Source organism: Lissotriton helveticus, chromosome 6, assembly GCF_964261635.1.
Source record: "Lissotriton helveticus chromosome 6, aLisHel1.1, whole genome shotgun sequence".
Taxonomy (NCBI): domain Eukaryota; kingdom Metazoa; phylum Chordata; class Amphibia; order Caudata; family Salamandridae; genus Lissotriton; species Lissotriton helveticus.
Window position 1 is genome coordinate 1207811830 of NC_136067.1, and position 22878 is coordinate 1207834707.

Consider the following 22878-nt stretch of genomic DNA (forward strand, 5'->3'; position numbering starts at 1 on the left):
AGGACAGTTCCTCCTACACCCACCTCCCTAAGTCTTTGAATCATTAGATAATGATTCACAGTATCAAAGGCTGCGCTGAGATCTAGTAAAATAATTGCAGCGCGGCCTCTGGTATCCAAGATCTTCCTAGACTCTTCAAGGACCTCAAGGAGAGCAATCTCCGTGCCGTGGCATTGCCTGAAGCCAGTCTGGGTCGGATGTAGGTGTTTTTTCTCCTCCAGGTGACTTGTCAAAGTGCATTGACGTGTCTTTCTGTCAGTTTACTCAAACCAGGCAACAGAGAGATGGGCCGATAGCTAGACCAATCTTCGGGGTCTAGGTTAGTCTTCTTAAGCAGAACTTTAACTCTGGCTTGTTTCCACAAACCCGGGACCTGTCCCATTGAAAGGGATGCATTTATCACGTCCAATATCACTGGGCAGACTATCTCTGATACTAGATTCAGAGTAACCGGGTGGCTGGATCAGCCGGTGATCCTGATTTTAGCTGGTGCAAGGAATCCTGAAGTGATAACAAGGTAAGGGGGGGAAACATTTCTAACATAGCTTGTCGTGCCGGTAATGTGACAGTGCTATCCATAGCCCTGTGCTGGAAGCTAGCATAAATGGTATGAATTTTATTAAAAACGAAACTAGCCAGCTCCTCACAGCGACCTTGGGCATTATCATCAACAATTGTACACGCAGGGAGGGTAAGGAGGGACGTAACAATTTAAAAAATTTCAGTAGGAGAATTTGAGGCTGTGGTAATTTTTTCCTGATAATACCTAATTTGGGCATTTTTTATTTCATTTTTATAGAACTTCATAGCTTTCCTATAAATTCTTTTACTAGATTCTGAGAAATCCTTCCTCCATTTCCTCTCAGCTTGCTTACATGACTGTTTTAATTGTCTAGATTATGTGTGTACCATGGTTTCTTATTAGAACCTTTTCGATGACATACCTCTTTTTTTGGGAGAACAATATCCAAGGAATCCTCCAGCCAATTATTGAAGTTCTCATTTGCTACTCCAGGATCCTGATGAGACACTGGGATCGTATTTCTAAGATTAGACGCACACTCCTTAACCGGAAGTTTCGACCAGGTACGACCAAATTTTTTTGTTTTGACAGAGGATGGAAGGGTTTCTATTAAAGTCCAGCTAAAAGATATTAAACAATGATCGGACCATGGAACCAACGTAGATTCCCCAACAAATGTCCCAGCCTATGGGTGGGGCCCATCACTATTTGCTTAATATGGAAAGTTTCCGGATAGTCTAAGAGATCCTGCGTTACAGCAAGGTCAGGGTCATCAAAATGCAAATTCAAGTCACCCAAGATGGAAAAATTAGAGGAAAGACTAGCCTCATAGGTAACTACCTCTGGTAGCTCCTTACAAAAATTGCCTACTGGTCCAGGAGGACGGTAAATTAGCATGCCTGAAAAAGTACAGGTAGAGGAGAAACTTATTCCAAATAGTAAGTTTCCACAATCAGCTAATTGACCCGGATTAGCTCTACATTTATACACATCTTTATAAATGATGGCAATTCCCCCACCCCTTCCGCCAACTTGATCTAATCTGCATATGGAGTAATTAGAAGGGAGGACCTGGACGATCTCAGGCTCTGTGCCCTTATTAGTCCAGGTTTCCGTGAGGAAGAGCACATCTGGGTTCCTTTCATGCAAGAGTAGGTAGATTTCCCTAGCATGTTTTACAAGGGAACGGCAATTGAGTAAGAGCAGGGAGATAGATTTTTCTTCCCCCTTGCCAGAGACCCTCAGAGGAGCATCTAATGAAGGTTTTACTGTTAAAAGTGCACTGAGGACAAGCAAAATTCTCCTCTTCTGGCATTAGTTCAAGCATGCAGTCCAGTCTACTCTCACCTCTGATTTTGTAAAGTTGCTCCCTGCTATATGACCGCATCTCAGAGGGAAAACGTGCAGGGATTCCTGCCCCTAGCCCCTTCCTGGTGGGACGGGCACAGACGGGCTTGCCTTTGGCGCGCCTTCGGCGCGTCCGCTGCGCGGCCACGGCATCAGCCCAGTTTTATCTCTGCGTCTGCCTATGGGCGTGCGTCGGGGCGTGTGTGCAAGAAAGCTGGAACGCTGACTCCACTTCCTGCCCACACCGATCTTCCCCGGAACCCTCAGCCAGCTACAATTCCCCCGAGAACAGTGTGCTCAATTCCCCGTTACTTTAAACAAATAGCGGTAAGATCTTTGAATTTTAAGTATTAAAAACAGTATTAAAAACAGTTTAGCAGAAAAAAAAAAGAAATTTCTAATCACGGACCAAATGTTGATCAGTATGTAGACGCGCGGCCACAGCATCAGCCCAGCTTAATCTTTGCGTCTGCCTATGGGCGTGCGTCGGGGCATGTGTGTAAGGAAGCTGGATCGCTGACTCCACTAAGACTGAAAGTCTCATTTATGAGGCCATACGTCACTTTTACGCCACCGGTGCGTGCACCTTGTTGAGTCATATTTACAAAGTGACACATCTAGGTAGATGCGTCACTTTGTAAACCCCTGCGCCACATTATACCTGCGTCAGGTGTAATGTATGCAAAGGGGGCGTATTGACACAAGAAAGGGTCGTAGAGGTGACGCAGTGAAATCTATGAGATTTCACTGCGTCACTTTTAGGACACCATTGCGTCAAAATCTTGCACCTGCCTCACAGCAGGCGTAAGACTGATGCAGGCCCTTTCACATGGGGCTGGCCCCATGTGAAAGGATGCATTGCTGGAGTTGCGTCACTTTTGTGACACACTCCAGCAATGCATCACTTTTACGCTTACAGATACGTCAGAAATACTGACGTATCTGTAACTCCTTGCGACATAATGTGTCATACATTAAATATGACGCATGAGTAGAAGACTGAAAGTCTCATTTATGAGGCCATGCGTCACTTTTACGCCACCGGTGCTTCACTTTTTGTGACGCACTAGTGCTGTAAAAAATGCACCTTGTTGAGTCATATTTACAAAGTGACGCATCTAGGTAGATGCGTCACTTTGTAAATCCCTGCGCCACATTATACCTGCGCCAGGTGTAATGTATGCAAAGGGGACGTATTGACACAAGAAAGGGTCGTAGAGGTGATGCATTGAAATCTATGAGATTTCACTGCGTCACTTTTAGGACACCATTGCGTCAAAATCTTGCACCTGTCTCACAGCAGGCGTAAGACTGACGCAGGCCCTTTCACATGGGGCTGGCCCCATGTGAAAGGATGCATTGCTGGAGTTGCGTCATTTTTGTGACACACTCCAGCAATGCATCACTTTCCGCTAAACACTCTACTTTCTTTTTTTACTCTATTTTTTTACACTGTTTTTCCCCGTGGTGCGCTCAGGGTCCGCGTACCGGAGATCGCACCCGAGAGCGCACCCAGCGCTTACCCCGCGAAAATTTCAACAAAAACATTTTTTTTTTTGCCCTTCAGGGTCCTTCTAGGCCTCCTTTAGAAAACCTAGGGGGTCAGGGGGTAACTACTCTGCCCCCTTTTAATTATTTCCCCATTTATTTTTCACCTCTTGTGTCTCTGTTCTTCAGAGTCACAAGATGGCGGACTATGCGGACCATTTAGAATGTTTACAGAAACCCAAGAGCCGATTAGCTTTTGAAATTTACAACCAATTAAAATGTTTCTTTGGTTTTGAATTTGTGTATGATGAAGTTTCATTGGTTTTCTACTAATGAAATGGTTTTCTAATGAGAGGGAAACACAGCCATTTTGTGATAGTACTCTTTGAGGTACATTTGTGAGGAATTTTTGGTGTTCTATTTCTGGTGTGAAATTTACACAGTATTAACTCTTCTACTGCTTTCTAAAAGGTAAGTTGTTAATTTGTAAGGGGAATTTAATACTTGATAAAGCTAGTTTAATATTATCTATTACTAAAAACAAACAATTAAAGTGATTATTTTTTCTGCAATTTTCAGCAAGAAATTTGAAAAGAATATGGATCTCAATGAGGACACCGTTAATATTAATTTTGAAATTTCTGCAACCTTTGTTGAGGCGAGTTTGATTGAGGTTTTAAATGATACTGTGGATAACACTATCCATGAAGAAGACCTTCTTTTGAGAGGAGATGGAATGGAGGATTTTAATGATGAGACTTTGGATGCTGAATTAATGAAATGTTTGGACTATATTGAGTTCCAGGAGTCATGTATGAAGAGTTCTGATGAGGAGATTCCTGATCAGTTAATGTTAGAAGTTCTTCTAAATTATGAAAATTCTGAAGAATAAATTTATATTTATAAATTATAAATAGTTTGAGACATTTTTCTACTATTCTACTTGAAATGTATGAAATAGTAGTGAAATGATTGTGGTATGAAGTGAGACTTATAGTATAGAGTGCAACATTTCTGTGTTACATAGTAAGTTTACTCACAGTTACTTCCCTTCTCCCACTATATTTTCTCCAATGTGCACTTCACATCTCTTCTTCCTCTCATGCCTTCTTTCTCTCACTGTCTCTCTCTAATGTACACTATCGCCGCCATTTTTTGTATTTTCAGAAGACAGTGAATTGTAATGCTCCAAAGGTGGAGTGCAATATGTGCCATACTATATTTTGCAGAAAAGACCCCAGAATGAAGTACAATTTTGGTAATCCAACTATGATTAGGCACGTGCAGAGGAGGCACCCCCAGAACTATGCCCGGAAGAGTGTCAGGGCTCTGGCACGAGAGGCTCCAAGAGATGGTGCCTCTACTTCAACTAGAGGAATAACTGCATCGGTGAGGGGGCGACCAGAGCAGCTGATCCCAAATATTCAGCCTGTTTTTAATGAGGCTTCCATCAAATGCAAAAATTGTAATGCCCTACTTTGTTACGGGGAACAAAGTATTATGATCATTGTTCGAGCATTAGAGAACCACCGCTGCCATCCCCAGTCCTAATTTTAGTGAGAGAGGAAAGGAAAATGAGTGAGGGAGCAAAAAAAAGGACGAGAGGGGAAGGGAAGTGAAGTAGGGGTATTGAAAGAAGGTGAGTGTGTAAGTATAACTAAGTTATAGGGAGTGAGCTTGACAGAAGAGGAGCGAGAGACTAAAGAGACGGAGAGAATGAGACTAACAGAGAGAGAATGAGGTAAGGGGAGTGTAGAACTAAGAAGATAGAGGGAGTAAGACAAGGAATTAGTGAAGTGGATTAAGGAGAGTAAGGGAAGGGAAAACAGTGAAAGAGCGGAGGATGGGACGAGAGAGGAAGGAATGTAAAGGAGAAGGTCGGAAAGAAGATGAGTTTGGGAATATGGCTCAGTAATAGGGAGTGAGCATGATAGAAGAGGAGTGAAAGACTAAGAGGACGGAGGGAATGGGGGTAACACAGAGAGAGTGAAAACAGGGCAGTGAGTAAGTTAGAGAACAGAGGGATTGACAGAAGCAGTTACTGAACTGCAGAAAGAGGAGTAAGGGAAGGGAAAAGAGTGAAGGAGTGAAGGATGGGAAAAGAGAGGAAGGAAAGTAAAGGAGAAGGTCTGAAAGAAGGTGAGTGTAGGAGTATGGCTGAGTTATAGGGAGTGAGCGTGATGGAAAAGGAGTGAGAGACTAAGAGGACATAGAGAAAGAGGCTAACAGAGAGAGAATGAGGGCAGGGGAGTGTACAAATAAGAGGAAAGAAGGAGTAAGAGAAGGAATTAGTACAGTAGAATAAGAAAGTAAGGGAAGAGAAAAGAGTGAAGGAGCAAAGGAAGGAAAGAGAGAGGAAGCAAACTAAAGGAGAAGGTCTGACAGAAAGGTGAGTGTGGGAGTATAGCTGAGGTATAGGCAGTGAGCGTGACAGAAGAAAAGTGAGAGACTAAGGGGATGGAGAGAATGAGGCTAACAGAAAGAGATTAAGGGAAGGGGAGTGTAGAAGTAAGAAGACAGAGAAAGAAAGAGAAGTGGTAAGTGAAGTGGAGTCAGGAGAATAAAAGAAGGGAAATATATAAAACAATGAAGTAAAAGAAGAGAGAGGAAATAAAATAAAAGAGAAGGCCTGTTTTTCCCTATGGTGCGCTTCAGGACCTCATTTATGAGGACATGCGTCACTTTTACGCCACAGGTGCGTCTTTTTTTGTGACGCACCAGTGGTGTAAAAATTGCACCTTGTTGAGTCATATTTATAAAATGACGCATCTAGGTAGATGAGTCACTTTGTAAACCCCTGCGCCACATTATACCTGCACCAGGTATAATATATGCAAAGGGGGTGTATTGACGCAAAGAAGGGTCGTACAAGTGACGCAGTGAAATCTAAGAGATTTCACTGCGTCACTTTCAGGACGCCGTTGTGTCAAAATCTTGCGCCTGCCTCACAGCAGGCCTAAGACTGACGCAGACCATTTCACATGGGACTTACCCCATGTGAAAGGATGCATTGCTGGAAATTATTTTTTTACTATAATTTTTTACACTGTTTTTCTCTGTGGTGCGCTTCAGGGCCTCATTTATGAGGCCATGTGTCACTTTTATGCCGCCGTTGCGTCACTTTTTGTGACGCACCAGTGGTGTAAAAATTGCACCTTGTTGAGTCATATTTGCAAAGTGACACATCTAGGTAGATGCATCACTTTGTAAACCCCTGCGCCACATTATATCTGCGCCATGTATAATGTATGCAAAGGGGGCGTATTGACGCAAGGAAAGGTCGTAGAAGTGACGCAGTGAAATCTATAAGATTTCACTGCATCACATTTAGGACATCGTTGCTTCTAAATCTTGCGTCTGCCTCACAGCAGGCGTAAGACTGACACAGACCCTTTTACATGGGACTTGCCCCATGTGAAAGGATTCATCGCTGAAAATTATTTGTGGGTAATAGAGAAAGAGTGAGAAAAGTGGAGTGAATACATTAGAAGACAGATGGTTTGAGAGAAGGAGTTATTGAAGTGAAGTAAGAAGAGTAAGAGAAAGCAAAAGAATGAAAGAGCAAAGGATGGGAAGAGAGAGGGAAGGAAGGAGTAAGTAAGTAAGTAGTAAGGAAAGGGAAAAGAGTGAAGGAGCAAAAGAAGGGAAGAGACCGGAAGGAAAGTAAAGAAGAAGCTTTGAAAGAAGGTGAGTATAGGAGCATGGTTGAGTTATAGGGCGTGAGTGTGATAGAAGAGGAGTGAGAGACTAAAGGGACGGAGAGAATGAGGCTAACAGAGAGAGAATGAGGGAAGGAAAGTGTAGAACTAACAGGATAGTGAAGTGGATTAAGGAGAGTAGGGGAAGAGAAAAGAGTGAAGGAGCGAAAGAAGGGAAGAGAAAGGAAGGAAAGTAAAGGAGAAGGTTTCAAAGAAGGTGAGTGTGGGAGTATGGCTGAGATATAGGGAGTGAGTGTGACAAAAGAGGAGTGAGAGACTAAGGGAATGGAGAGAATGAGGCTAACAGAAAGACATTGAGGGAAGGGGAGTGTAGAAGTAATAGGACAGAGGAAGAAAGAGAAGGAGTAAGTGAAGTGCAGTAACGAGAGTAAAGGAAGGAGAAAAAAATAAAACAAAGAAGTAAGAGAAGAGAGAGGAAAGAAAGTAAAAAAGAAGGCCGGAAAGAAGGTGAGAGTAAGAGAAGAGTGTGAAAAAAAAGAGTAAATGTGGGGATTCAGAATAAGTGAAGCAAGCGCAATAAGAGAACAGAGGTGTGAGAATATCAAAGAAGAGTAGTGAGGTTATGGAAAACAGTATAGAGAAAATAAATATTGTACATTAAAAGTACCTTATAAGTAATATCAACTTAGTTTTATATTTTCATTTAAATTTATATATGTGAAAGACAAAACAAAATAAGTTACAATATTTATAATATATATTTTATAATACAAGAGACAAAGTAGGAGATTAACAAGAGTAAAGGAGGGTGAGTGAAGGGCAGGGAGGTTGATGAAAAAGGGAAAATAAAGAGAGGATAAAAGCAAGTGAGCTTGAGACAAAGGAAGTGAAGGAGTGAGAATATAGAGGTAGTGAAGGAAAGAGTGACAGAAAGGAACTGAGTAAGAGAACAAAGAAAGGTAAGGAAGGGAGTGTGGGTCAGTTTTAGGGAGTAAGCATAACGGAAGAGGAGTGAGACAGTGAAAGGATCCAGAGACTGAAGCTAAGAGACAGGCAGTGAGGGAAAGGGAGTGAGGATGTGAGAGGACAGAGGAAGTGAGAAAAGGAGTGCGTGAAGTGTAATAAGATGAGTGAGAGAAGGAGAATTATTGAGGGAACAAAGAAAAGAAATAGGGGGAAGGGGAGTGAAGTAGAGTGACTGACAGCTGGAAAATGGTGGATGGGAGAGAAGTAAAAGGCCGTGAAGGAGTGGTTAATGAGAATAAGTGAGGAAAATGTAATAAGGGAAGGGAGGTGAGGAGGAGTGAAAAAAGGCCAGTGAGGGTGAGTTAAGAGAAGTGATGGAGGGTGGAAATAGATAAGTGAGCATAAGAGAATGGGATAATAATATATATTTAATAATACAAAATACTAAATAATTTCAACAACATGTTAAATGGTTTATTTTTGCTGCTCTCAGAATATATTGAATTTCACTTAAAACAGTGACTTCAACAGTACTCATCATATAACAGCGGGCAAAAAAAACACAATCAAAATTATTGTGTTTAAAAACCCCATTGAATAATTTCTTAAATAATGTAACATTTTAAAAACCATATCTAAACTCACTTTTGATCCATCCACTTTTCCACGAGGCCAAATAGTATATGGAAATTCCTTTTCGATGGAAATTAGTCCAGAGTATTCTTAATGGGTCATTTACCCAACTTTCTGAAAGAAAAGCTCCAACATCTTTTGCATTATATAACAATACTTTTACTTCCACCTCTTGTTTACTTTTTATAAAAAAATTCTATAATACTCAGAGCACACACTATATGATAAACATATACTATCTCTATGAGAACTACATGTTTTTTATTACCTTCATCACTCTCATTCAGAAAGTAATGTTGAAGAGCAAACTAAGTTATATTAACTGCTGCAATCTTCATAGGCCAATTACCTCCCCTAAAATTTCGGTTGTAAGAACACTAGGTAAGAATTTAATAAGTCAGAAGGCAAACGTTGTTTGAAAGTCAGTTGAGTATCATTACAGACCTTCCAACCTTTTTCACATTTTAAATAACATGTGTAATGTCCTGATGTTGTTGAAGGACCATCATGGTAAATAATTGCTGCAGTTGTAAAGGTTCTTCCTGAAATTGATAATTGAGAAGCCACAAAATGTTTTATTAATGTTGTCAATTTAGTTCCATCAGGTCTACATCGCTGGAACATTAACATAACATACTGTCCATATCTTATTAAAAATAAAGTTGATAGCATTTCAGATTTACATTGACTACAGACCATGTTTTGATTTGCTGCTCTAACTAGATTATTAAAAGACACTGATTTGCAGTCTGGTAAAGTCAAATATATAAATCTTTCAGTGTCTACTGTAGTACTACTTGAAAAGGAGCAATTGTCACAGTCATGTTGCCATTTATAAGAAAGGCCAAAAAGATTTTCTACATCTACTCCTTCATCTTGCAAAACAACAAGCGTATACATTAGAAATTCCTGACAATCTTGCAGAATATTCTGTGAAAATTGATTTAGACCAGAACATATGTCTAAAACATTTCGAATTTCAGAAACACTTTGTATTTTCGTTCTATCACTGCTACATTTCTCTAATACAGAATTTAATAAACAACAAAGTGTTTGATCACGATTTTCAGCAATTTGTTCTTTTACAGTTTGGAGAAAAAAAACAACATTAACCACTACATTAGCATAGCAGTTGACACCAGAACTATTTTCAAATTGAAATCCAACAACATCTTTAACTGAATCCATTTGCTTTCTGCTTACAATTACTGTTTCATCTACTTTTTTTCTTTTTGCTACAACTTCACTACAATTTTTCTCATTTCTTCTTTTTCGGCCTACCACATGCTTTTCAAAAAGAGGACATTGAGGTAAATTTGGAGCATACTCTCTTCTTAACCTATTATATTCTTTTACACAATTTAGATCTGCATTAATCTTTGTCTCATCAAAATCAATCAAGTACAATCCAGATAAAGTTCTGACTCGAGATAAAGCAACATATGCCATGCCCTCCTTGAACACAGAATTTCCAATATTCACCAAAGCACTATCAACACTTAAACCTTGAGATTTATGAATAGTTACTGCATATGCCAAAGAAACAGGAAACTGTTTTCTGCGGACATATAAATCTTTCACTAGCAAAAAGCGAGCAGAACAACGAGTGATTTGTTGCACTTCTTCAATACCATCACATTTAATTTTTATAATTTCAATTCCATCTCTATTTCGGTAATTCACAAAATCCACAACATGACCCATTGCTCCATTTACTAAACCTCTTTCCACATGTAAATTACGTCGTAAAATTATACGACAATTTAAAGATGCATACAGAGTCTTTTCCATACCAGCAGTTTTAGATATTGTCTTCTCTAAAGAATCCAATTTTGTTTTCAACTTTTCTGACAAAATAATATTGGCTCCTTCATGTTCTATTTTATCAATAGCTCCCAGTTTCACAATCTCTTGATTTTCCAACTTTAACATTTTGGTGTTGAAGATTGAACATTTTTGCAGAGTTGGCATCAAGCATATGACAGATTTGTTTTCAGAAATTTTCTTAAAAATATTCTCTGGGACAATATTTTCCTTTGGAAACAAATTGGAAATTAATCGTCCATGTAAAGCTTCTTTGCCATGCTCAGTTAGTTTTCCAATTCTTACATCTTGTAGAATATTTTTATAATCTTCAAACTTTGCCTGTTGCATATTTTGAAGTAGTTCGGCATATTTGAAATTTAGCCATATGATAACATTTCCAATGCCTGATAAGCACTTCCTGGCATCTTCATGCGTAAGCATTTTAAAAACTGGCTGTCCTTTCTCTGGAGTTAGTTGCAGTAAATCTCCAAAAACAATGATGTGTTTGCCTCCAAATAACACATCATAGTCTGTTTTAAGAGTGTCATGCATTCTTAAATGCACAAAAGCAAGCATTACATTTGATACCATGCTTACTTCATCAATGATAAGAAGTTTCATTTTTTTTACGACTCTTGAAACTTCACAACAAGCTTCTCCAGATAGCTTGTGGTATTGTAATTTGTTATCATGCTCCACTGGCAGCATCAATAGGCGGTGTAAAGTAATCCCTTTAATGTTGTGTGCTGCCAACCCAGTTGGAGCAGTAACCACACAAGAGAGCGATAACTCCGTTGTTTTCTGCAAATATGTTGCAATCGCTTTAATCAGGAAACTTTTCCCAGTTCCTGCTTCTCCACTCATATACAATTGGATAGGTACAAATGATGTACATGAGCACTCTTTCTTCTCATGAGATAAACCATGCTCAATTATTTGTGTGACTTGGTCATATATTTGTCTCTGCTCAACGTTTAGTTCTTTTTCCAAATCTTCTAAGTCAACTCCATCCTCCTGAGCTTGTTCCATGGCTCTTTCAACTTCCTCCATGGCAGTGGCAGCCTCATTTTGTATAATCGGTCCTCCTAGTGGATCCTGACTCAATGAAGCAGAACTCTGACTGTCTTGAGAACTGTCTCTAGCTTCTTGCTGTTTTTCCTCGTTCAACATTTGCAGATAATTTGAAAAAACAGGACATTCTATTGTATCCTTGGTTGCATTGAACAAATCTTCATAATTAAGAAAATCTCCAAGTAGTTCCTCTTCTCTACGCCAAGGCTTAAAGAGTTGTAAAAGAGCTAAGTAATAAAATTCCCTTTTGTCTGGAGAATCACAACTCAATTTTCGATGATTAATCAAATGGCCTTTTCTTTGTTTTACTAAACAGCCTTCACATCCAATTACAGCATATACACCTTTATTGATGTCTTCTGTGATGTCTTCTGTGAAGTTTGCAGAACTTCATAGAGACAAGCGTTCTCAAGGTGAGTACTTCTATTTGGATAGTATGTATCCAACATGTTTTTCTTCAGAATATCTGTACTGTCTGGTTCTTTCTCCGCCAAATACTCTATTTCTTGTACAGATTTCAAAACTCGGTTTTGTGTTGCAGCAAGACCTAGACTCACCCAAATGATGGTTCTAGACTTGGCATATAGACTTGCTGATGATAACCGATCAGAACATTCATACGCTCCAATTTCTCTATGCGACAACATCTTCAGACTGTAACTGTATAATTTCTTGCTTAGACTCTTTTCATGTGAAATTTCCTCCCACATGTCTTTCAGTTCTGTCTTTTCTGATTTTGTGATATAAGATGTCACATATCGAGCCACAGCAATAGAGTTGTCAGCCACATATTGAATATCCATGTTAGCATTCCACATGGATAAAATTACTGGGTTGTAGTCATTTATGAATTTGGATTCCTCATTTGTTCTTAGGTTGTATGTATTTTTGGGTGATTTTCTTGTCACAGTATGTCGCAGAGAAGACATAAAATTGTTGACTCTTCCTTTCGATGTTACTGGACGTGAAAATGCAAAAAGACATTTCGTATAGAACTTGTCCTTGGATTTGTATTTTCGACGACAGTATTTCCCACAACGATGACTTTGAAAGCGTAAAACTTGCTGTCTTAAATTGTTTTCTTCTGTATTTTTCAGAACAGCACATGTAGAATACTGCTCAATGAAACTCATCATTTTCTCATCTGAATCTGTTCCAAATTTAGGTGCATCTTTAATCCATAGCAGCATATGTATATGAGGAGCACCTCTTGCTGGATACTCCTTTCTCCAAAAGAAATCCAACACCTCTCCAAGCGGAGGATTTTTTTTGTTTGTAATAAAAGACATCATAGCTTCAAACCTATGATTGAAATACCTGCATACATTAACTGGATCCAAAGAGCACAGTTCTCCAGGTGTCTTGTATTCAATATTTTCAATGTTTTTATTTGCCTCTCGTAGAAATTCAAGTAAGTCTTCCCAAGCATACTCAGCACAGCTAAGAGTGAGGAACCATGCAGGAGTTCCTAGGTTTCTTAGCATACATTTCAATTCCCCATGACGACGGTACCAATACTCGTTGGTACCACGCTGACATGCCATGAGATTAATTAGCTGAGATTCCAAAACACTGTCTTGCAGTTTGACTTTATCCATAAAATCCCTTAGCGAAACATTTCGTAGATGTGCTCCACTTTTCAGTATATGGTTTACTGCATAGGAAAGTCCAGACAAGTCACTCTCAAACAGTAGATGGAACAAATATGGAATGCATTGACGAAACCTTGGATCTTCTGCATATAATCTTGAAGTCCGGTATTCAGATGCAGGAATTTGAACAGGTCGGTCGTCATATCGTCCACCTTTACCTGTTGGGAATAACTGTGGAAAACAACGAGCTTCCAAACTTTCTTCTCATACAGTAATGGGACTACCTTCTGCTTTTTTCATCTGAAACAACTCAATAGCATTCCACATTATTTCTTTGGAATGCAATGGATGAACACTATAATGTTCGTAAATTTCTTCACTTCTAGAGACATCAACTTTTTCTATTTGTCCAGCAGAGACATCAGTGTCGTCTTGTGCAGTTGTTTCCTCATCTCCGACATACACATTTCTATAGTACTGATTATTTTTTACCAAATACAACGTTGCCTTCTTGACTTTCCTAACATCCACTAATTCTTGCCAGGTTTTCTTACTTTTTTGGTGGAACACCATTAACTAGAATAACCAGAGGTTCCTCTTCTACTTTTTCGACACCAATTGTATAAATATTTTTCCTAAAATCTAGAGGCAAATACACAACTCTTCCTTTTAATCCTCTCTGTAAATCTGAAGGAGGCAATTTCCCTGTCCTAGGCTCCATCCGAACAATAGCCTGAAAAGGATGCACACATTGAATCAGAATAGACTCATAGGTATTTAAATCCATCAATTCAGAAGGAATGTCTACCAACTCCATATTATTATGAACAGCTCTAGCAGGCATTCTGTTTTCATTTAATTTATTATAGCAATATGTACAAATACGTTGATCAGAGCCCAGATCAAAACAATTTTCAACCAACAAATAAGTTGCAAAATCCTTCCACTCATTATTATTTACCTTTTCGCTTTTCACATATAAATCAACTAATCTAGTCTGATGCTTATAATGAGTCCGTCGACAACAAACACAAGAAAAATTAGGCCTTTCACTTGAATTGACCTTAAACTTTATAATTTTATTTTCAAAATGTTCTGTACTTAAAATCTCTACATTCTCTTCTGCATTACCTTCTATTACTGTATCAATTTCTGCACTGACCTATTTTTCACCAAAGTAACAAAACTCAATTTCATCACAAATGTTTTTGACATCTAATTCAGTTCCATGCAAAAGAGCACTGTTTAACTGTTTTAGTTTAAGTCCTGGACTTTTTGCATAGTACAACCTTCTCACTAATTTCCTCACTTTATTATGATGCACTGCTAACATCCTAAAATGGTGAAAAACACTCTGACATACTTTTCTTGAAAGACAAGCCAGTGAATGCCCTTGCAAACCTGTTTTTTCTCTCACTCTACAAGGATCTAACTCTTGTAAAATTTTCTTTTTTTGTTTTACACTTTTCTTAGTATATGTCCGTAAGAAACTGCAAAACAAATCAATTGATTCCTGACGGACACTACAAATACTACTACAATTCCATGTATATACTGGAGCCTTAGGACATCTCCCTAAAACTTCATCAGCTAACACCTCTTCTGTATTTCTAGGCACAATCTCTTCTTTTTCAACCGCACAACCGTCCTTCACCTCATATGATCGACCACTGGTGTCAACTGCATGCACCAAATCATTATCTTGAAAGTAACTTTCTTCATTAAAAAATGGCTCAGAACTTGAACTATGCCTCCATTCTCCAGAAAAAACATCACAGAAATTAGTTCGATTAATTACTCTCCTCCACTTACATTTTGATTTGAACACACTGATTATCTTATCAAGTGTACGAATTCTATTCATTACTAAACAAAACAATTTATTTTTCACTTTAAATGCTTCATCCACAATCTTAACTATGTTTTTTTTTCTTGTAAAAAGCTGACTTTTTTTTATACCTTTTTACATTTTTTAATAAATTTGTCACTATTCTGTTGTAAAACATTTGTCTACGTATTTCAGAAAACTGCTTGCTTCTTCGTTTCGTATGCAAAATGTCATGTCCTTGTATAGATCTAACATTTTTAGAAGGACATCCTGTTTTCTTCGAAATTACAGGTATTTCATTGTTGTTTCTTAAAAAAAACACTTTTCTTGCCATTTCAATAACTTCATCAGAAAATTTTTGGTTTGCTTACCAGGAGCATTTTTCTTTTTCTCTGAAGATTTTATTTTGGTTGGCTGTTCGTTTTCTTTTCCCTTAGTCCTTAATTTTCTTTTATGATTTTTTTCTCTTCTTCCTTTAGAAGGCATCTCTTAGTTTGTTTGTATAGATGATTATAATATGTAGTAAAGAAAAAATAACATATTATAGACCACTACAAACATATTACACATCAATTACAATAAGTAAATAATATAAACACTAGTATACAACAAAAGGCTCATTTACATTACATGTGCTTTCTTTTCTGACAAAAACGATTAACTAATTAATTGTTATGTCTTGTTTATATATAGGTGGTCTGTTTTTGGCCTGTACATACTTTGAAATAATATAAGCAAACACACACATACTGCTTGCAGAGAAAGAGATGGAAGATTACATGTAATATGCTGGACATGTGCCTAACATCACACCAAATCTATTGCATTTTCAAAGCTTGTTTACTTTGGCTCCATCAAGAAGGCATTCAGATGTGACACACATTTGCCATAAAATCTAAATATTACCACTCTAGTTGCTCATTATATCAAGCTTCAGTCACAGGATGATCTTAGGCACATTAATAGGATTTTAAATATAATTTACCATGTGTTTTATTTTTTTTTGCAGAGTTTTATATAGCGCGTACTAGACCCGAACCGAATCAGGTATCAGAGCGCTTTACATAGCACCAGTTATGTTACACGAGGACGGACACACATTCATTTTTTAGGCACGGGGAGATTAAGTGCTTTGCCCAGAATCACAGGAGGTTTTGGCGTCGTTACCGAGACTCGAACCCAGATCCCCAGGTCCGAGGTCGAGCGCCCTAGACGTTAGGCCAGCTCCTCTCCCCAAGTGTGTCTCTGCCAACAGTATGTGTGACTCTGTCTAAGATTACACTGATGGGTGAATCAAGCTTCACTTACAGTGTGATCTTAGGCATATTAGTAGGTGTTTAGATATAATATACCATGTTTGTCTCTGCCAACAGTATGTATGACACCAAGAGCGAGATCTATTGCATTTTCAGAGCTTGTTTACTTTGGTTCCATCAAGAAAGGAATTCAGATATGTCATACATTTGCCATAAATACTGAATGTTAGCATTCTACTTGGTTATTATATCAAGCTTCACTCACAGTGTGATCTTAGGCAGATTAATAGAATTTTAGAAATATGTGTGACACATCTGAAGATAAAGAGGAGCATATTTACAAGACTCTTGCGCAATTTATAAAGAAATCTAGCTTCACTTACAGTATAATCTTAGGCGGATTAATAGGATTTTAGATATAATGCACCATGTCTGTCTCTGCCAAAGGTATGTGTGACACCGAGGGCGAGATCTATTGCATTTTTTATCTTTTTTAATTTATAAATTTGCCATTAAAAGAAACCTTTAAACATATCTCTGGACCAGCATTACAAGCTGCGTGCGCAACCTTTGACATAGCTGTGTGTTTATAAGCAAGATTTCTTTATAAATTGCGCAAGATTCTTTTAAATATGCTCTTCTTTATCTTATATTCCATCTCAATTGATACCATTACTGAAATACTTTATGCATCTCCCACACCATTTCATATGGTTTTCTATCTGCTATTCCAATCCCTCTCCATACATTCACTGCTTCCACCCATGCTAAAGGTTGCAGAAGGCGCTTCAAAAAAAGAGCATATTCACAAGTCCAATGAAACCATAACACAATTTCTAAACAAGCATCGAATCCAAGCATAAAAAACAATTTATAAAGAAGTCTACCTTTTAAACACACAGCTAGGTCAAAGATTGCGCACGCAGCTTGTAAATATGCTTGTCTTTTTTTGTATATTCTATCTCAATTTATGCCATTAAAAGAAACCTTTAAACATCTCTCACTGCATTTCATATTCTTGTCTGGGTGCCAATTATATTATTCTGCATGCATTTTCTGCTTGCACCCATGTGAAACTTTGCGCAAAAGTCTTGTAAATATGCTCCTCTTTATCTTATATTCCATCTCAATTGATACCATTACTGAAATACTTTATGCATCTCCCACACCATTTCATTTGGTTTTCTATCTACTATTCCTATCCCTCTCCATACATTCACTGCTTCCACCCATGCTAAAGGTTGCAGAAGGCGCTTCAAAAAAAGAGCATATTCACAAGTCCAATGAAACCATAACACAATTTCTAAACCAGCATCGAATCCAAGCATAAAAGAAAATTTATAAAGAAGTCTACCTTTTAAACACACAGCTATGTCAAAGATTGCGCACGCAGCTTGTAAATATGCTTGTCTTTTTTTGTATATTCTATCTCAATTTATGCCATTAAAAGAAACCTTTAAACATCTCTCACGGCATTTCATATTCTTTTCTGGGTGCCAATTTTATTATTCTGCATGCATTTTCTGTTTGCAAACATGTGAAACTTTGCGCAAAAGTCTTGTAAATATGCTCCATTTTATCTTATATTCCATCTCAATTGATACCATTACTGAAATACTTTATGCATCTCCCACATCATTTCATATGGTTTTCTATCTGCTATTCCCATCCCTCTCCATACATTCACTGCTTCCACCCATGCTAAAGGTTGCAGAAGGCGCTTCAAAAAAGAGCATATTCAGAAGTCCAATGAAACCATAACACAATTTCTAAACCAGCATCGAATCCAAGCATAAAAAACAATTTATAAAGAAGTCTACCTTTTAAACACACAGCTATGTCAAAGATTGCGCACGCAGCTCGTAAATATCTTTTTTTGTATATTCTATCTCAATTTATGCCATTAAAAGAAACCTTTAAACATCTCTCACGGCATTTCATATTCTTGTCTGGGTGCCAATTTTATTATTCTGCATGTATTTTCTTCTTGCAAACATGTGAAACTTTTCGCAAAAGTCTTGTAAATATGCTCCTCGTTATCTTATATTCCATTTCAATTGATACCATTACTGAAATACTTTATGCATCTCCCACATCATTTCATATGGTTGTCTATCTGATCTTCCTATCCCTCTCCATACATTCACTGCTTCCACCCATGCTAAAGGTTGCAGAAGGCGCTTCAAAAAAAGAGCATATTCACAAGTCAAATGAAACCATAACACAATTTCTAAACCAGCATCGAATCCAAGCATAAAAAACAATTTATAAAGAAGTCTACCTTTTAAACACACAGCTATGTCAAAGATTGCGCACGCAGCTTGTAAATATGCTTGTCTTTTTTTGTATATTCTATCTCAATCTATGCCATTAAAAGAAACCTTTTAACATCTCTCACAGCATTTCATATTCTTGTCTGGGTGCCAATTTTATTATTCTGCATACATTTTCTGCTTGCACCCATGTGAAACCTTGCTCAAAGTCTTGTAAATATGCTCCTCTTTATCTTATATTCCATCTCAATTGATACCATTACTGAAATACTTTATGCATCTCCCACACCATTTCATTTGGTTTTCCATCTGCTATTCCTATCCCTCTCCATACATTCACTGCTTCCACCCATGCTAAAGGTTGCAGGAGGCGCTTCAAAAAAAGAGCATATTCACAAGTCCAATGAAACCATAACACAATTTCTAAACCAGCATCGAATCCAAGCATGAAAAACAATTTATAAAGAAGTCTACCTTATAAACACACAGGTAACATTATGGAAAAAGGTAAAAATATAATTCCTTAATTCACACAGACAATCACTATGATACTTGTCAAAAATCTTTAAGCTCTCTATCTTTTTTAAAACAATCATTACTCACCTTTAAAATTGCTTTGGAAGATATAGAACAGTGTCAGTCACACTCAACAGATTGTCTTAAGCAGAATCTCTGAACAATGCTACCTTCACTGGAGCCTTTCAATAATGGCACAGATTCTTTCTCATTTCAGACCCATATTCTTGTACATAGCCAATAAAAATTGTTCCCACATGAATTCAAAACTAAACTGCACATTTTAATTGGTTGTACATTTCAAGCCTTTGAAACTCACATAACATTCACCCATCCCCCCAGTGCTCATTTACCCTGTAACCATGGTAACTCCCTCTTAAACCAGCACACAGTTCACAAGTTTATCATAATATGTTGCAAAACAATCCTTCAAGGCTGTTTGACCTCTCAATATACTAGCTAATGAAATGCAATGTTTCTTTAAATGACTTTTTCTCAACCATTGAAATGACTTCTTACAAAAAAAATAGCATGCGCCCTAATTTTCAGTGGAGATTTTTAACAAAGCTCCAATCATTTATGGTTATCCAACTGCACTGATTCACAACCACTTTTTTTCATAATCAAACTGCCATTGCATTTCTACAACTCATCTGACTTGAAGCACATCTACCTTCACAATGACATAAGTCTGGTTTGTGGGTCATAGCTATGTCCACTGGAGTCAAAAATACGCAGTTAACAGAGGTATTTTCAATCTTGATTTACCAAATGTGGACATTGTATGGATTGGACAGAGAGGATTGAGGAGTCACCAATTGATACCATTGGTAAAATCCTTTATGCATTTCCCACATCCTGACCTTTTAATAGTGCACTGCGGTGGAAATGACTTAGGCACTTTGACTGGTGTAGGTCTGGAAATGCTTTTAATGGACATCTTTGGGCAATTGATGTCACTTTTTCCAAAAACTGCCTTGGTATTTTCTAATATATGCCAAAGGCAAAAATGGAACTGGTCCAACCAATTTTGTCCACAGATTGAGAAAGCAAGGAAACATGTGAATAAATCTGTTTCTGCTTACCTCAGAGACTAGGGTATGGGTTCCATTTACCACAACAACTTGCGTTACAACATGCAAGACATCTATAGGAGAGATGGTGTGCATTTTACAGATGAGGGGAATAGAGTTTTCCTTTTGAATATAAGACTCTGCATTGGTACCTACTTGTAGGTACAAAAAACACCCACTTAACACAACAGCTCTTTTCAGAGCTAACTTACCTCTAAACACTCTACATTCTTTTTTTACTCTATTTTTTTACACTATTTTTCCCCGTGGTGCGCTCAGGGTGCGCGTACCGGAGCGCGCACCTAGGAGCGCACCCAGCGCACACCCCGTGAAAATAAAAAAAAAAAAAGTTTGTTTGCCCTTCAGGGTCCTTCTAGGCCCCCCTCAGAAAACCTAGGGGGTCAGGGAATGTCTACCCTGCCCCCTTTTAATTATTTCCCCCTTTCTTTTTCACCTCTTGTGTCTCGGTTCTACCTATATATAGACCATATATAGTTAGGAATTAGCATTTAGAAAACCTTATTTTACTCACACAAAACCATTGAAATTCCATATATAGTTAGTTGCACTAACTATATATCGCGCACCCGCAATCCACTGCTGATGATGTCACATATTACATCATTCATGACATGGTCAGTGACATCACTGTTGACATCACTGATGACATCTCAAATGACATCACTGATGACATCACTGATGACATCTCATTTGACATCATTCTTTTGCTAATACGATAAACCTCTTCAGACTCTAATATAACCTTAGATACACTCAGTGTATACAGACACTCACACACTGTCACTCATCCATGGAGTTACTCACACACCTAGTCAGTCATGCAAAGAAACAATCTCACCTCCATTTCCTCAACTATACAGTTATACACACCTTACTTATTCAAACATATACTAACACATATTTACTCTCTTATACAATCCCTGATACAAGTTCACAATGATCCATACAGCCACTCACACATTCAGTGGCTCTCATGCACAGTTATTTATATATGCCAACTCTCACATGTACTGTGTTTTACATATGTACTTACTATGACATGTAGCATTGAGATATCCATTCACTCATCAATACACTCATGCACACAGTCAACCGCCCATGTAGCTTTTTCCACATGCACTCTTGAACTCATACACCTAGTGAATCAACTGCTCACACATCTATGCACAGAGTCACACACCTCCCAGCCACCCCCACACAAACTCAATCTCCCATAGAAATACTTGGGCAACCAATTAATAACACATATAGCCTCTCGTATAGCTAATGATCAACACATGCAGCAGTTTACATCACAACAGACATAATGATGCACAAATTAAGACAGTTTAGTCACTAACCCATGCATTCAGTGAGACACATTTAATCACTCACTCATACAGTCAGTCACGCACCTACTAAATCCTTCATCCAGACACTTATACATCCACTCATTCTTCAATATCTAAGACATATTTTAACTTTACAGAAACATACAGTCACTGGATGTTGTCATCAGTGATGTCATTTGAGATGTCATCAGTGATGTCATCAGTGATGTCACTGACCATGTCATGAATGATGTAATATGTGACATCATCAGCAGTGGATTGCGGGTGCGCGATATATAGTTAGTGCAACTAACTATATATGGAATTTCAATGGTTTTGTGTGAGTAAAATAAGGTTTTCTAAATGCTAATTCCTAACTATATATGGTCTATAACCTATGGTTTTTTCAGTGAATTTTCAAGGTTTTGTAAATGCTAATTCCTAACTATATATGGTCTATAACCTATGGTTTTTTCTGTGAATTTCATTGGTTTTTTAACAGCTAATATCTGTAGCTGTAAAATGTATTCTTCTTTAAATCCAAAAATATATTTTATATGTTTATGAATAATTTTTTTTTTAAATATTTTTTTTTCTTCGTTCCCGCTTCGCGAATCGGGAAGCTTCCCGTTAGCTGACCTTGATGCCGCGAAATAGACCGCGAGCCGGTAAACGTTTCTTTACCGCAAGTGCCGCGTTAGAAAACAACATCGTGACGCCTCCCGTCCGCATGACGTTTCACGTTGTCGCGTGATACGTCATATGACGTGCTACGTTAGCGAACTGGTACGCGAAGCGAGTCGCAAAGCGCAGGTTTCTGGAAGCAAACCGGGAGGCCCTGCAAAGCGCTTAACGTAAACACAGCAAGTCATGTGACTTGGTAATAACACTTTTCATTGGTTCATTTCACTTTTGGTTTCCTAATGATGTAAGACTAGGTCATATAATCTAAAATGAACACTTTTGATTGGTTGAGAACTCTTGTTTTTCCCAAATGATGAAAATCCCTCCTTCTTTCCTCACTCTGACTTTCATCATTGTGAGAGAAAGACCCTTTGTGATCACTGAGCAATGGCTTCTTTAGTAGCTTCAGCTGGTGCTTCCCCACCACCTCCACCACATCCAAGGAAGAGTGGACCACCTGCTCAAGTTGTAATTCAACAAGAAGAAGAAGAAGAGGAACAGGAGGACGAGCACGAAGAGAGGCAGTTTTTGCCTGAGCAGCCCAAGACGTCTCACCGGAAAGAAAACTTCATTTGGCAATTTTTTAAAATTCCCAAAGGTCAGAAAAAAGTAAATGCAAGATACGTAACTTGCCTTATATGTCAAGATAGACTGTCCAGAGGGACCGACAAAAAATACAGTTTCGGAAACTACACAATGCATCGCCATATGACTAGGTGGCATCCTAACAACTACAGTGCTGCACAGTTTCGGAACGACCTAGATAATCTCCCTATTATGGCCAGAAGATCTGTTGTACCGGAAGTAACGGGACCAGAGGGCAGGGAGATGG